The sequence below is a fragment of the Equus przewalskii genome, chromosome 8 (genome assembly GCF_037783145.1).
Source record: "Equus przewalskii isolate Varuska chromosome 8, EquPr2, whole genome shotgun sequence".
Lineage (NCBI taxonomy): Eukaryota > Metazoa > Chordata > Mammalia > Perissodactyla > Equidae > Equus > Equus przewalskii.
The window spans coordinates 8,717,161-8,731,542 of NC_091838.1; the positions used below are offsets into that span (position 1 = coordinate 8,717,161).

Below are 14,382 nucleotides of genomic sequence, written 5' to 3' on the forward strand. Positions count from 1 at the left end.
ATATAACAGTGGCTAGTCTGTCTATGAGACAATGGTAGGAGTATTGTCAAGATGGTGCATTTTGTCCAACCCACTCATCAAGATGCAGAGCTTCTCATGTAGTAATTCCACACTTAGTGAGCAGGAGCTCTGTGCCAGGCGTGCTGCTTAATGCATCATACACATTATCTCAGCTAATCCACTGAGCAGTCCTGTAAGACAGGAACTCTTTATTCTCCTAGCTGTGGCTTAGAGAGGTTATCTAGTTTTCTCAAGGTCACACAATTAGCAAATGACAGAGCCCAATTTCGAATTTCAGACGTTTGACTCTAGCAGCACATTGTCTGGAAAATAAGAGGATGTCATTGACTTGCCTATTTATAATAGGCTGCCTTATGGTGCAAAGGCTGGGAGAATTGATAGGTGAGTACTTTTTTTAACCACTTTTCTTTCTGTTGTCATTGATTTAAATAATAAACATTCATTCCATTTTTTTGTAAATAAAAGACTTCTTTATTGTATAGTTGGTCATTGTTTCAGAAATGTCAATAAATAATTTAATTTTTTCCCTAAATTTCTTATTAAGCTTCCAACCTTTCAGAGTTAAAACTATTGAAATTATTTTTTAAATAAAGACATAATTTCTGTTTGTAATTATTAATATGTATTTTACTAAATTTTCTCAAAATAAAGAAGAAAAGAATAAGACAGAAATTTAACTATATGCCAACCAGTTGGCTACTTTTCTCAAAATCGACTTACCATTTATTATAGTTTATCATCTTTATGTTAGCACATAATTTTTCAAATGCTAGGAAATCCTTCTAAAACTCATTGTTTTCAGATTACATATTTTATTTTCAAATTTGTAGTTAACTTACATGATATGTAATCTCAGAGGGAATAAAAAATTCACTTCTGGTGGAGTAAACAATTCATAGTTCACATTTGACCTTTATTCAGATTTCAAGAGGACTGCAACTGCTTAATCAAATGCTTTAACACTAAACAAAATGGGGAATTTAGAAGTACTTCAATTTCTTACGACTAATTTATATGGGATTCGATTTTGTTCAAACATTTCTAGTAGCTTGGGAAATCTTCAGGAAAACCAATGAATTAATTTATAGTAAAACACTTATACAATGTTAATATTATCTAAATAATATTAGTAGCCAGAGCAAGAGGAGAAAAGGAAACGATGCTTGCTCACCCCCTAGTGGTTTTTCATTAGGAATTAGCTAGGAGAAACAGCACTGGCATAGGAACCACAGAAAAAGAAAATATAAATGTATTTACATATATGTGTAAATATGCATGTAAATTATATGTGTAAAATGGTTACGGTTTTCAGGGCTATTTGACTACGTTAAATCTACATCTTATGCTAAGGCGTCAGTAAATCACTGTAGAAATAGATAACTCAGAGAGTTTCTCAAAAAGTAATTTAAAATTTCCTTTTGGAAACTAACACATATTTAACAGTTGCTCATGGACATGGTATCTTACTCTAAACTTAAAATTGTTAGAAAATATTTATTTTGTTTTACTTTTCCTATTAATAATATATTTAGGAATTATCTATTTATATTTTAGTAATATAATCAGAGTTGATAGTGTCATTATTTACTAGATCTGGTGGTTGTTTTATGCTGTTTTTTATGAACAATAATTTTCAGCTCCATTTTATACACATACAAAATTTGAATTTCACACATCTTACATTTTGCATGTTTCAGATCAAGATATAAAACACAGCTAAAATAAATTTTTAGATTTTGAAAATGAAGGAAAAATTATAGATTGAAATGTGTATACTTATAATTATTATTACTATTCTTCTAAGATGCAATGCTTATATTTATCTGTCACTTTATAGTTTCTGGTAGGCATTTACTTTTGGCAGTTAAGAGAAAACTTTGATTTTTGAATCCTGTTTTGGCTACTTACTAATATGATTTAAGGCAAATAAAGGTACTATATCCTTCTGTGTTTGTGTTCTCATCTGTGAAATGGAAATGCGTATCTCTAGTGAGAAGCAGATATAATAAACGTCAAGTATTTTGTACTTACCAAGTGCTCAAAGGATAATAATATTAAGGTTTTTTCCTGAACATATTTCTATCCATATTAGCATAAGCTTAGTTGTCTTTTTCTTAAGCAAAAAAGTTTGCTTCATTCCTTAGAGTTCTTTGATTTTTTTATCTTCATTTTAAATTGGTATTGTTTAGCCTTTACCTGGAAAGAACTGTGAAAGATACATATCAAGTTGACAACTTGCGTTTTGCTATGATTTAGAGTTTCCAAGGTCCTTAAAAATACTCTGTTGTTTCAAAATCTGAGAGCTTTCTGTGAAATGGAGATTTGGTTAAAAAAAAATGTTTGAAGGAAGAGTGGAGGACTGTAGATGTTACGAAAGGGTGGTAGAAATAGTAAGTAACCTCTGCCAATAGTTCTACTAAAGAAAGGAAGGTGGGAAAGTTATCTAAATGCTATAGTTAGAGCATTATTCTATTCACTATTATTTTCTTGAGAGCAAGAAAATTGGAGCCTGGCGTTGACAAGAATATAGATGGATCTTAGAAGTGTATTTCTGTATTTTATTTTTAGTATAGAAATCCACTGTTGGTACAGAAGGTATTTAAGAAGTGTAATTTTTGAACTATGCCCAGTTCCCAGGGTTATGTGAAGAGTAATCATAATATCAGCATAGTTGTTGAGTTAACAGAGCTTTAGATACTCTCATTTCTGGTGACCTGCAGGATATTTTCTCTTAAATATCCTGTCATGTTCCTAAACGAAATATACTTAAAATTAAATGCATCGAAGTCCCTCAAAGTCTTTCTTCCCTTGGAGCTTCCCCACTTTCTGTCGCTGATTATTAGCATTCTTCAGGGCTAGAGGCTACAATCAACTTCAACTTGTTCTTTTTTTTCCTTGTGGTAAATTATTTTGAAAATGAAATTTCAAATCTGTGAAGGGTTTTGATTATGTTTTTTTTTTTCTTAAAGATTGGCACCTGAGCTAATCTGTTGCCAATCTTCTTTTTTTCCCTCTTTCTTCTTCTCCCTAAAGCCCCCCAGTACATAGCTGTATATTGTAGTTGTAGGTCATTCTGGTTGTGCTATGTGGGATGCCGCCTCAGCATCGCTTGATGAGCAGTTCCGTGTTCGCACCCAGGATCTGAGCCTGTGAACCCCAGGCCGGGGAAGTGAAGTGTGTGAACTTAACCATTACGCCATGGGGCTGGCCCCTCAATTGCTTACTTTTTTATGTTTTGCTTTATCCATAATATCTTTGGATAAAAATAGCTACCATTTTTTTTTTGTCATTATGTACAAAATGTGAAGTTAAACCTGGCCCTGTTGTTCCATCTTGGTCAAAAATGAGGTCTATATTAACAGTATGATTTTAAAAATGTGTAACAAATTTTATGGACCAATGTGATGAACAGAGATTTATTGATCTAGGTTTAGAATAATAGATAGTGAAGAGGCCCTTATTATTTGTTTAATGCACAGTCAGTGCATTCTTCGCAGTACCCGGACCCTGTCTCTTCCTGTTCTTGTTACAGAACCATCTCATCATGGTTCCTTATTGTCAAATGTATCGTTCTTGGTAAATGCCATACCTCCCATCACAATAAAAAGGTAGTTGTTATTATAATGCCTTGGCTCTTTGGAAACTGTTTGTATTGGAAAAAAAATTGATCTTCTTGCCACTATGCTTTCAAATACAATTTTAAAAGTCTCTTACGTCATTTGTTACTCGTGTGGCTGCATCATCCATCATGCCTCTTGTGAATGAATATTGGCTTCCAATATCTCTCTCAAAGTGTTACTCTGCTTTGTTGATCATGCTAAAAATTCAAGGCTTAATCAGAATATGCAGGAAAATGTGAAGCATATTCATTTTCTGTTCAAGTTAAATTTACTGTTTTTAATTTTATGATGTATACTAAGCACCGTGTCTTCCAATCGTGTCTTCTCTTGAACTTTGTAGACTGAAATCAGTGCGTTACTAGAATACGCTGTCTTTCAGTGTTGATCATACCTCTCCGTTCCACACACCACCACCAGCAGGGAATATGTTTAGATTGAGAAGAGTATTCTTGTTTGCACGTAGAAAAAATGGCCATCCTTGCTGTTACCCAGAGACAAGAGAGCACATCAAAATTAGTAAAAAATTTCCTTACTTCAGTCCATATGTTATAGTCAAAAAAATATGTATAAAGCTGAATGTCAAAACTTTTGAAGCAATGAGAATCGAAACAACTGAACCCTGTTAGCTTTTTATTTTTTTTTCTTCTCCCCAAAGCCCCAGTACATAGTTGTGTATTCTAGTTGCAAGTCATTCTAGTTCTTCTATATGGGATGCCACCACAGCATGGCTTGATGAGTGGTGCGTATGTCTGCACCCGGGATCTGAACTGGCGAACCCTGGACCACTGAAGCAGAGTGCTCCAACTTAACCACTATGCCACTGGGCTGTCCCCTGCCTGTTAGCTTTTTAAAAGAAGATTACTGAATAAAATTAGATCAGTAAATATTAAAAAATGTCTCAGGGGACTGGCCTTGTGGCCAAGTAGTTAAGTTCTCATGCTCTGCTTCAGCTGCCCAAGGCTTCGCCAGTTCGGATCCTGGGCACAGACATGGCACCACTCATTAGGCCACACTGAGACGGCATCCCACATACCACAACTAGAAGGACCCACAACTGAAATATACAACTGTGTACTTGGGGGATTTGGGGACAAAATGCAGAAAAAAAGGAAAAGAAGATTGGCAACAGTTGTTAGCTCAGGTGCCAATCTTTAAAAAAAAAAAAAAATGTCACATACATATGCCAAGAAGTATGTTGAGATGTTTTTCCAGCATAAAGAGTACAAAATTAGATATTACAATTGCTGCCCTCAAAGGAACTTATAATTTGGAAGATGGATGTATACAGAAAAGCACGACACAATAAACATGTGCTAACAGTGGGAAGTGGAAGGAAGAGAGGAGCTTCTGGTGGGGGTGTCTTTTTCCTAATATACTTTAGAGTGTCAAAGCAAGCTATATCTACTAAAAAATAGGAATTCTTCATGAATAAGAAATAGATCATAAACTAGATATCAGGTTGGTTTCCTTTTGCCAAACTTCTTGCTCTGTAATGGCCTGTGAAGTGTCCTCCCTGGATCCCTTGTTATAGGGCCCGAGTCTGTTGTGGAGACAGTGGGGGAACTGAGTTAAAGAGACGGTGGTAACAGTTGCTGCTAAATATAAACTTGGTGCTTACGCAACTGTTGTTATGCCGTATAAGGGTAGAGGTAGCCGTTTAATTCCTTTCTGTGGTGTAGGTACAAGAGTATTTCCAACAAAATGAACCAGATTTGAACGTGCAATGGGTCATTCGTAGTTGATAGCTTTGGGAAAAAAGAACTAATTTCTATGCATCTTAGTTTCCTCCTAGATTCAACCCTCAAGGCTGCTGTGAGGACGAGATACAGAGCTTTTAACATATATTCACCTCTTCCCTGCTTCCTGATTTTTAAAATTTATCTATTTGTAGCACACTTATTTTCTCCAAGTTGTCCTTGATATTTCATTTTAGCCTAATTTTATCTGCGTATCTTTAGGGGCTAAGAAGGAGAATATACCCCATAATTTGTCGAGCAATACTCAGTGGCCATCTCTTTTTATAGTCAAATTTTATAGCCCATGAAAATTGCGAAATAGTTAATCTGTGACAATTTCAGAACAATGCGACAGGGTACATTCAACCACAATGGAAATCAAAATAATTGCCTCAGACCTTTAATATCATTTTATCCCATATCCTCAGGATAGTAAATCTTTTGAGGCAACTATAGATTTGAGTTTATTTCCTAGGGGGAATATGCTCTGTGGATTTGTAACAGAAGCTTCATTACTAAACCCTAGATTATTCTCAATCACATGTTCTTTTGTTATTTTTTATGAAATAAATGTGGTCATTCTTAACCAAACTTAAGCAAGAATAATTCCTTTAACCTTTAAATTAATCTGCTTCCTATTCCAAAAGAAAATATCCTATCCTAATAGGCAGACTGGGACATAAAGGGGCCATTTGGCGTCTTGCTTAACAGACAAAGACAACTGTGGGACAGCCAGAAGACAAATTTAAATTCTGTTAAGAATAGCAGGAAGCATTTTGGTTCTCAGCAGTGAAGCACCACTTGTGGTTTCGTTAAGCACACAAGGCAAGTCAGCTCAAGCCTGTGGATGTTTTGGGTGAATGGAAACAACTCCCTTCTGTCCTTTTTCTTCGCTGGAATGCTGACATGTGCAATGCTTGAAAATTCAGATCATTTTATTGGAATCAGCCGGAGTTTACCCTGGCACTTGAAAAGAAGAAACTATTTCAATAGTACTGCAGTGTCCATTTTCACGTTAGCGGAAGGCATATAATAATATTCAGAAATGTGAGATTTACTGGTTCTGTTGCTTTTAAGGTGACGTAAGTGCAGTATGGTAGGTGAAGAGAATAGAAATTATGGTTAGCAGTTACATTTCTTAAACTTGGCAGAAGTGGTAGATAAGAAGTCAAGAGAGGCTATTCCAGGTATTAAAATTCCAGAATGTAGAGAATTTATGAATCTTAGATTGCAATTTTTCATACATTATACTAGTACTTTACAAATTTGAACCTTTCGAAGTCGTTGACCATGCATGTGGTTTTGCCTTTCAAGTGTTTCTGGGTTCTATTTGTGTTGGTTGCCATGGGTACAAGTGCCGCCCAATGAAAAACCAAGTGGAAAATGGAGGTATAATTGGCAGTTAAGATGAGAATAAAAATGTATTGAGTTCCCAGGAGGTGCCAAACAATTTGCATCCAGTCAGGTTAGGGCTAGGGTCAATGGTAGTCACTAAGTAGAACTGTGTACTCTAGAATCCTATGAGGAAAAGAAATTGTTTGAACGTTGGAGTCAGAGGGATGCTGGTGGTCAGAGTGGTCCCCTGAATTCTACAATTCTATTTGGTTGTACATGACTCACTGGTTTGTTGCTGTTGCTATTGTTTTGTTTTATTCAATTCTTATATGTCTCACTTATGTCTCAGGCTAGATTTTCCAGGAAGCAGATACTATGCATAATGTCTTGAGAAGATGCATTCTTTCTGACCCCACATTAACTTTAGGAGGAATTCATTCTATAGGCCTATGTATATGTGTGAGGGAAGTTGCCCAAAGTTTTCAAATATGAGTTTAGATAGAAATACATATTTTTATTGTAGATGATTTCTTATACTGTTCTCTCAATACTGAGAGTTTAAAGACAATCCTAACTCAGAGAAAGCATTTTTTTTTAATGGAAAATTGAGTAACATGGTTCAAGTATGTTGCATACTGAATATTTAATTTTACACACAGTCAAAGCTTTTAGGTCACAGAGATGCCGTGAACTGTGTCTCCTGTGAGCCATATTTTCAAAGATGCCTTTATCAAACGTTACATCATAATTCATTCTTATTTATGTTTTTTCAAATGTGAAATGTCAGTATTCTTTAGAGCTTGAAGTGGAATTTTTAGTTTTTCACAACCAGGACCCCTGGAAGTAAAGTCTAGACATTGGAATCTTTTTCAAAATCGGGGGTGGGTGGGAGTTTTTTTGCTTCTTCATTGAGATGTGCTCCAGGTCTGACTGAAGGAGGCCCAACGTGTCTCTCAGATAACTTGTATAGGCTAACTTATGGGTAAATGTGGATTTTCTAAAATTCAATAAAATCCTTGTCAGACTTGGCAGAAAATTAAGATTTTTACAACAGACCAATCTCACTTACAAATATCCATCCAAAAAATTCTAAAGAAAAAAAGTAGGAAACAGAGCCTATCATCACATTAAAAAATAATAAACCATGACCAAGCAGGATTTATTACCGGGAAGTGAGGGAGATTCGATATTAGAGAACGCAAATTGAAATCCACTTCAAAACAGCAAAGGGGAAAAATAATACCATCATCTTCTCAGATAGGAAAAGGCATGAAATGACAATTCATGTTAAAAACACTGAAATAAACAGGAATTGATGGATGCTTCAATTATATATATGTATATATATAAAATAAAAACCAGTATCTTACTTACTGGGAAAGTAGTAGAGACTTTCTAGTAAAATAAGGATCTGGACAAGGATGCCTATTATCTTCCTTATTATTTCACATTAAGTTTCGTATTAACTTACTAATTCATTAAGTTCCATATTAAGTTGTAAATCATAGCCAATAAAACAGAGAAAAAGAAGCATTTAGAAGCATAACAATTTTGAAAGGAAGAGTTAAAATTATCTTTATTTGCAGATTATACAATCATATATTGTGAAAACCCAAAAATATTAATGAAAAAAGTACAACAAACAATTAATTTAATATATAGCAATCAATAGCCTTCATACATATAAACAAAACCAATTAGAAAATGTAATGGAAGACCCCATTTATTGTAACAAAAACAAAAACAAACCAAACCAAAAAAATAATCCCATAATTTGGCAAAAATTTGACCAAAAAAAGCCCAAAGCTACCAGACAAATATTATAAAATACTCCTGTAAGATGCAAAAGTAGAATTAAATAAATGAAAAACACATTATGTTCTTGAAGAGAAAAACTGAGTATTAAAATGATGTCAACCCCTTTGAAGTTAACTTATAAATTTAACATAATTCCAATAGAAATACCACTGGAATTTTTTTCAGGAGCTTAAAAATTGATTATAAAGTTCACTTGGAAGAACAAATCAGCAATAAATAATCAGGAGAAGCCTGGGGAATGGGTGCAATTGTGTGGGTGGTAGACTACTGGCCTTAGCAAATACTTAAGCGTATTATAAGATCACTAGAATTAAAAAGATATAGCAGCCAGCCCTGTGGCCAAGTGCTTAAAGTTCTGCATGCTCTGCTTCTGTGGCTTGGGGTTCGTGGGTTTGGATCCCAGGTGCTGACCTACTCCACTCGTCAGCCATGCTGTGGAGGCATCCCACATACAAAATAGGGGAAGATTGGTGCAGATGTTAGCTCAGACCAACCTTTCTCACCAAGAAAAAAAATGTATAGTGTCCTTGCTTGTATAAATCTAAAAATAGAGCAGAAAACAAAGTCCAGAAATAGACCTGACTGCATATGAATATTTAATATGTGATCATGGTGGCATCCCAAATGTAATTATGAATCCAGATTCAAACCAACTAACTGTAGAGTCATTTGTGAAACAATCATAAACTGGAACAGTGACTAAATATTTGATAATAGGGCATTATTCTTTTTCTTCAGTTGTGATAATTCTACTGTGATAATGTACAAAACAGTCTTTACCTCTTAGAGATACAAACTGAAGTATTTAAAGTTAAAATGATATGATCTCTGGGCCTTCCTCAAAATTGAGTAGGGTTGGGAGTGTATGACTATAGATGAGACAAGATTCCCCAAGAACTGATAATGTTGTAGTTGGATAATGACTAGATGGGAGTTCATTATCCTACTTTTTACTTGGTATATGTTTAAAAATGTCTATTAATATTTTTTAAAAATTAAAATTCATATTAGAGATCCATCATAAGTAAATGAATGTCTTTGGTAGTCAAATATATTATTTCTTCTCATGAATTCATTGTTTGAGGGCATTCTTCTGTGATAATATAACCTTTTAATATTCTCAAAACACTATTTAAAAAAAGAAAAAATTTCTGATAGCATTTAACAAAATATTTTACATACAAGTATGTACAGTGATTTGAGTTCAGTTAACTCGTTTTTTATGTTTATTATTTATGTTAAAATTAAGTTCATTTACCTCTTTCCCTTCTGCAGACCAGCACTAGTCAAAGGAACATTGTGAGATATATGGTATAAATTATAAATATTTTTTGTATCACCTTCCCACCCAAACCCTCATCATGCAATCAAAAGGGATTTAAGTGCTTAATTAGTCCTGAGTGAATTCATCTAACAATTTCAAAATTACAGACTTTTACAGATTAATTTTAGCTGCTAAGATTGTTTATTGAAACATGTTTCTCCTATTCAAAAATTATTCTGTATCATACAGCTTAGAAGTATTTAAGTTAAATATTTATGAGTGATACGGCATACAACATATTTTACTCTTATTTCTACTGAGGCAACGCTTCAAATATTGACGTAGATTTTAATAATCAAAGTTTTATTTGATTATTTTGCCAAAGTAAAATATTATTTTGTTGAAGTTATTATTAAGTAAGTATTTATAATGCTGTTATTATTTTGACAAAGCCTTCTGCGTTTCTAACGTTTCGTTTTAGTAAGCCGTGCTATGTTCCTGTCAAGGCACATTTGCTACTTCCCAAAAGGTTTTATTCTATTACCAACCAAGTAAAGGCACTTAACCAAATGGAGAAGCATACCTTTCTCTGGTTACATCTGATTGGCACAGGCCTTCCATCAGGAGAATGTGTATGAGGAATATTCTGTTTGGCTAAAGGTAATAAAGTCAAATTGTACCGTAACCTTAGGACTTTGGGGCTTAAGGGAAGAGATTTGTAATAAATACATTAGAATTACTAGGCAAACATTTTACTTTTATTAAAGCTAGTTTTCCTGAGGACTCTTTGGTGTTTATGTGCATATATTTATGGCTTTATACAAGTCAACTGAGTGTAAAAGGGAACTGTTGTGTCCCACAGTGTCCTTGGAAGTCACTCTTGTTGGCTGTCACTGCTGACTTTTTCCCTTCTTGGGACCAAGCCAATCTACCATTGCTTTTCAGAGTGAGCAGCTTACTAAAGAAATTTCTAAAACAAAATCTCTTTGTTGTATTTTAAGAGACAGAATATTTTTTCTTTTAGAACTGCGTATGGCCACTAGGAGGCAGATATCTATTACTTATTACTTATCAATATTTCCAGAAATACAGATTAGAAAATAGAAATATAGAAACAGAGAAAAATATAAAGCTATATTTTTATTTTTCACTTGAGTTATATGAAAGGCTGATTTAATTATTGTTAAATGACTTGGTTTTCCTATCTGATTGAGAAATGGGCCTTATTTAACACAGAAATATTTATTCAAAGACAATTGTAGTAAATATTTGACCAGAATATCTATTATTTAGAATTTATTTAGGATTAAGAGGAAAATGCTTCTTATTTTAAAATTGTTATAAATAATTTTAAAAGTCAGCTTTTCTGGTTGAGTAAACTGACTGATAAGCATCGTAATCCTTGTGTATGCTGGTTGAGATTATGAGGGCTTCAGGACCATTTTTTTAAAATATCAACAAGAAAATACTTCTTTAGTATGTATGCATAATGTGTATGTTATCTTAATCATATAATTAATACTGTATACTGGAAATAGATACTTATAAAAGGATGCTTTCGTGATACATCTACTAGTGGAAGAGGAGTCTTTTCATCTAGAACCTGGGACAAGAGAAAGAATCTGTGGATGACAAGAGGGAATTTTCTGGATAGCATCTCATCTTCCCTTTAGAGGATCTCATGAGTAATGGAGATTCGGGACTGAAATTAACTAGATTAAAAATGAGAAACTTTTCCTTTAGTAAGCCAAACATCTGTACTCTCTCTATTCTTCCTGCTTTTGGTCCTCCTGGTGTTACCAGACTCTTTGCCTGGTGTCACTTTTAGTAAGGGGGACCAAGAGGATTGGATTTTGTCTGCACTTGAATCAGAGAACTAAAAAGAAAACAACTCTCAGAGGTGCCAGTAAGAGATGACAGAGAAAATCAATGTCATTGAATGACTGAGCCTGTCCGATGATCCTCTCTGTCTTTTCAGTGCCAATCCCTGACAGCTTGTATTTTATATCATTATGAGAACTTATGTCCTCTTCTGCTATCTATTAACATTGTGAAACTGCAAAGGTAACAGTTGTCAGAAAAAGTTAGAGTTGAATCTGAATTAACCCTAAGACAGTCCTGAAGTAGTTTCCCTCTCTCTCTTTCTTTCCCCCAATTCAAATTTTTCTCCTCAAAACTTGGCTTTCCTACAATAGACTGGAGGAAGTACTCTAAGTATTTTACTTGCTGGGATCCAACTAAACTAGATTTTGCTAGTCTGTGAACTTCACATGGTTGGAGATCATCCCTATGGTTAAACCATTGTATAATTAGCATCCTGAAAGTACTTGGCGCATGGAAGGAACTTATTCATATTTGTTCAATAAGTGAATAAATAAAACCTCTGTGCCGTTGGGTGGCACTACTCATTAAGAAGTAAAAGCCAGTTGACTATGCTCCCTGAGTTATTTAAGACTATAAATACAGATTTCATATAACAACACAACAACAAGAAGAATGTTAACACCTAATATTTACACTAAGTGCCAGGCACTCTTCTCATGCCTTATGTATATTAACTAACCCAACCTTTTGACATTCTTCTTACCTACTATTATTCAACGTTTCTAAGAGATGCTATTATTATTTCCTTTTACAGATAAGAAACTGAAAACCACAGTGTTTAAGTCAATTTGGTGAGATCATACATTTAGTTAGTAAGATATCTGGGTTCTGAGCCTCTGCTATTAAAATCAGTCTCTCCTAAATATATTTTCCAAGTGTTTCCTAGAATTATCAGTCATTTGGAGTTTCACTGAATGGACAGATGAAAAATCAAGGTGTATGTCTGATATTTGGGGAACTTGTAAAAGTTCTGACTTCTGGTGGTGGTGAGAGTTGGTGGCACTGGGTATCCTCCCAAAGTCAACAAATGAATTAGTGGAAATCTATAATAATAGTGGTGAAAATTACTCTTGCCACTAGTGTTATCTATCCTTTCTTCCCCTTCACTTTCCCTCATGCACCTTATCCTCTCCAATACCTAGGGGTTATTTTCATACTTCTGGCAAACTTTAGACTGATCTTGGAAGCTTAGGTATGGAGCTCCTTTCCTTTTTTTCTTTCTTGCGCATAAAATTAGGAAGGACTGAGTAGAGCACAGAAAGTGCTGGGCAGAAGGATTGAGGGAGAAAGATGCAGTAGGGAGGATGGAGAATAAAAAGCAATCGATTGGGTATTCTTGAGGGATATAAGAATCATGAAGTGATAAAATGGAGGAAAGTAGTGCTATGGGAGTAGGGGGAGAAGAATGTGGAGAGACACAACGTAAGTGAAGAAGCTCGAGTGGGAAACTGGTGGAACGAGGCAGGTGGGCCAAGTAGGATGGAGTCAAGGAGGAAGACAGCTGTGTTAGGATATTGTCAGATTGAACTGGGAAGGGAGAGAACAGATGGTCATGTTTTCCTTTTTTCAGCTGCAAATGCTGTCTTTGCAAAGTCAGACTCATTCAGAAGATTCTTGTATGGGCTGGAAGTACAACAAGGCACTGTTTTGAGAGCAGAGAAAAAACCAACACTGTGAAGTGATTGTGATTCCAACAAATGGCAGCCAAATGTTGCTGGGTATTTAATACATGGAGAAGTTGTTTACTCATCAGGACTGGACTCATTGTAGCACAAGGCTCAAGGATTCAATCCACTCTTATGTTTGCTCAGCTTGGCTGGAATTAGGAAATGTCTTAATTGATGATTTTTTCTTGATTAAACTAACGAGGGAACATCTGTTGGAGACATCAATTTTGAATTTTCTTAGAAATGTATTTTAAATCACTTGAATCTGAGGACGGTAAATGACCTACAGGAAGAACAAACACCGTTTTCAGAGAATTGAATTTACGGGACCAGAGGATATGTATGGTAATGAGAAGGGCTGGAGCAGAAGGTTGGGGAATTAAGCACCAAGAAAAAGGGTGTAAGCCTGGGAGTTTTGTCAAAGCCTGTTCAGCAGGAAATTGAAATCTGTGTTACTGGCTTCTCAAGGTTGTTATTCATTTGATCTGTTGATAATAAGGGAGGTGGAACTCAGGTGAGAAAATCAGTGGATAGTTCAGGAAAGAGGGAGGAAGACCAAATCCTTGGGATCACACAGCTAAGAAGGGCTGAGTGGAGATGGAGCCAGTGGTCCAGGGCTGAATGGAGATTGGACCTGCATGGATCAGGGGATGCGGTGGTTTGAAGGACCTGTGTTTTCTTGGGTAGAGATCCTCTAGAAGACAGATGGGTTGGCATGTGGTTTATTATTCCTGGGGCTACAAGTTGACCTGAGAAAACTGAGAATAGAATCCTGCAGAAGAGCAACCTGCAACGAGCATAAATGTATTAGGTGACGGTTCTGAGCTGAACTCCAGGGTCTGCTCTATAGGAACAGATGGTAATTCACCATTTACTAGTCTCTGGGATGTAACCATTTGCGGGGGTGGTGTCTAGAAGGGAACCTGATGGGGCCTTCTGGGGTGCTGAAATATTCAGATCCTTGATCTGGATGCTGGTTACCTGAGTGTATTCATTCTATAAGAATCCATAAAACTGCGCATTTATGTGCACTTTTT

General features: G+C 35.3%; 1 long non-coding RNA gene across 1 annotated transcript in view; it reads left to right on the plus strand.

Annotated features, from left to right (window-relative positions):
• The window catches only part of LOC139085019 (uncharacterized), a 45,850-nt gene that overhangs the window by 18,131 nt on the left and 13,337 nt on the right, over positions 1-14,382 (plus strand). The window lies entirely within an intron of this gene.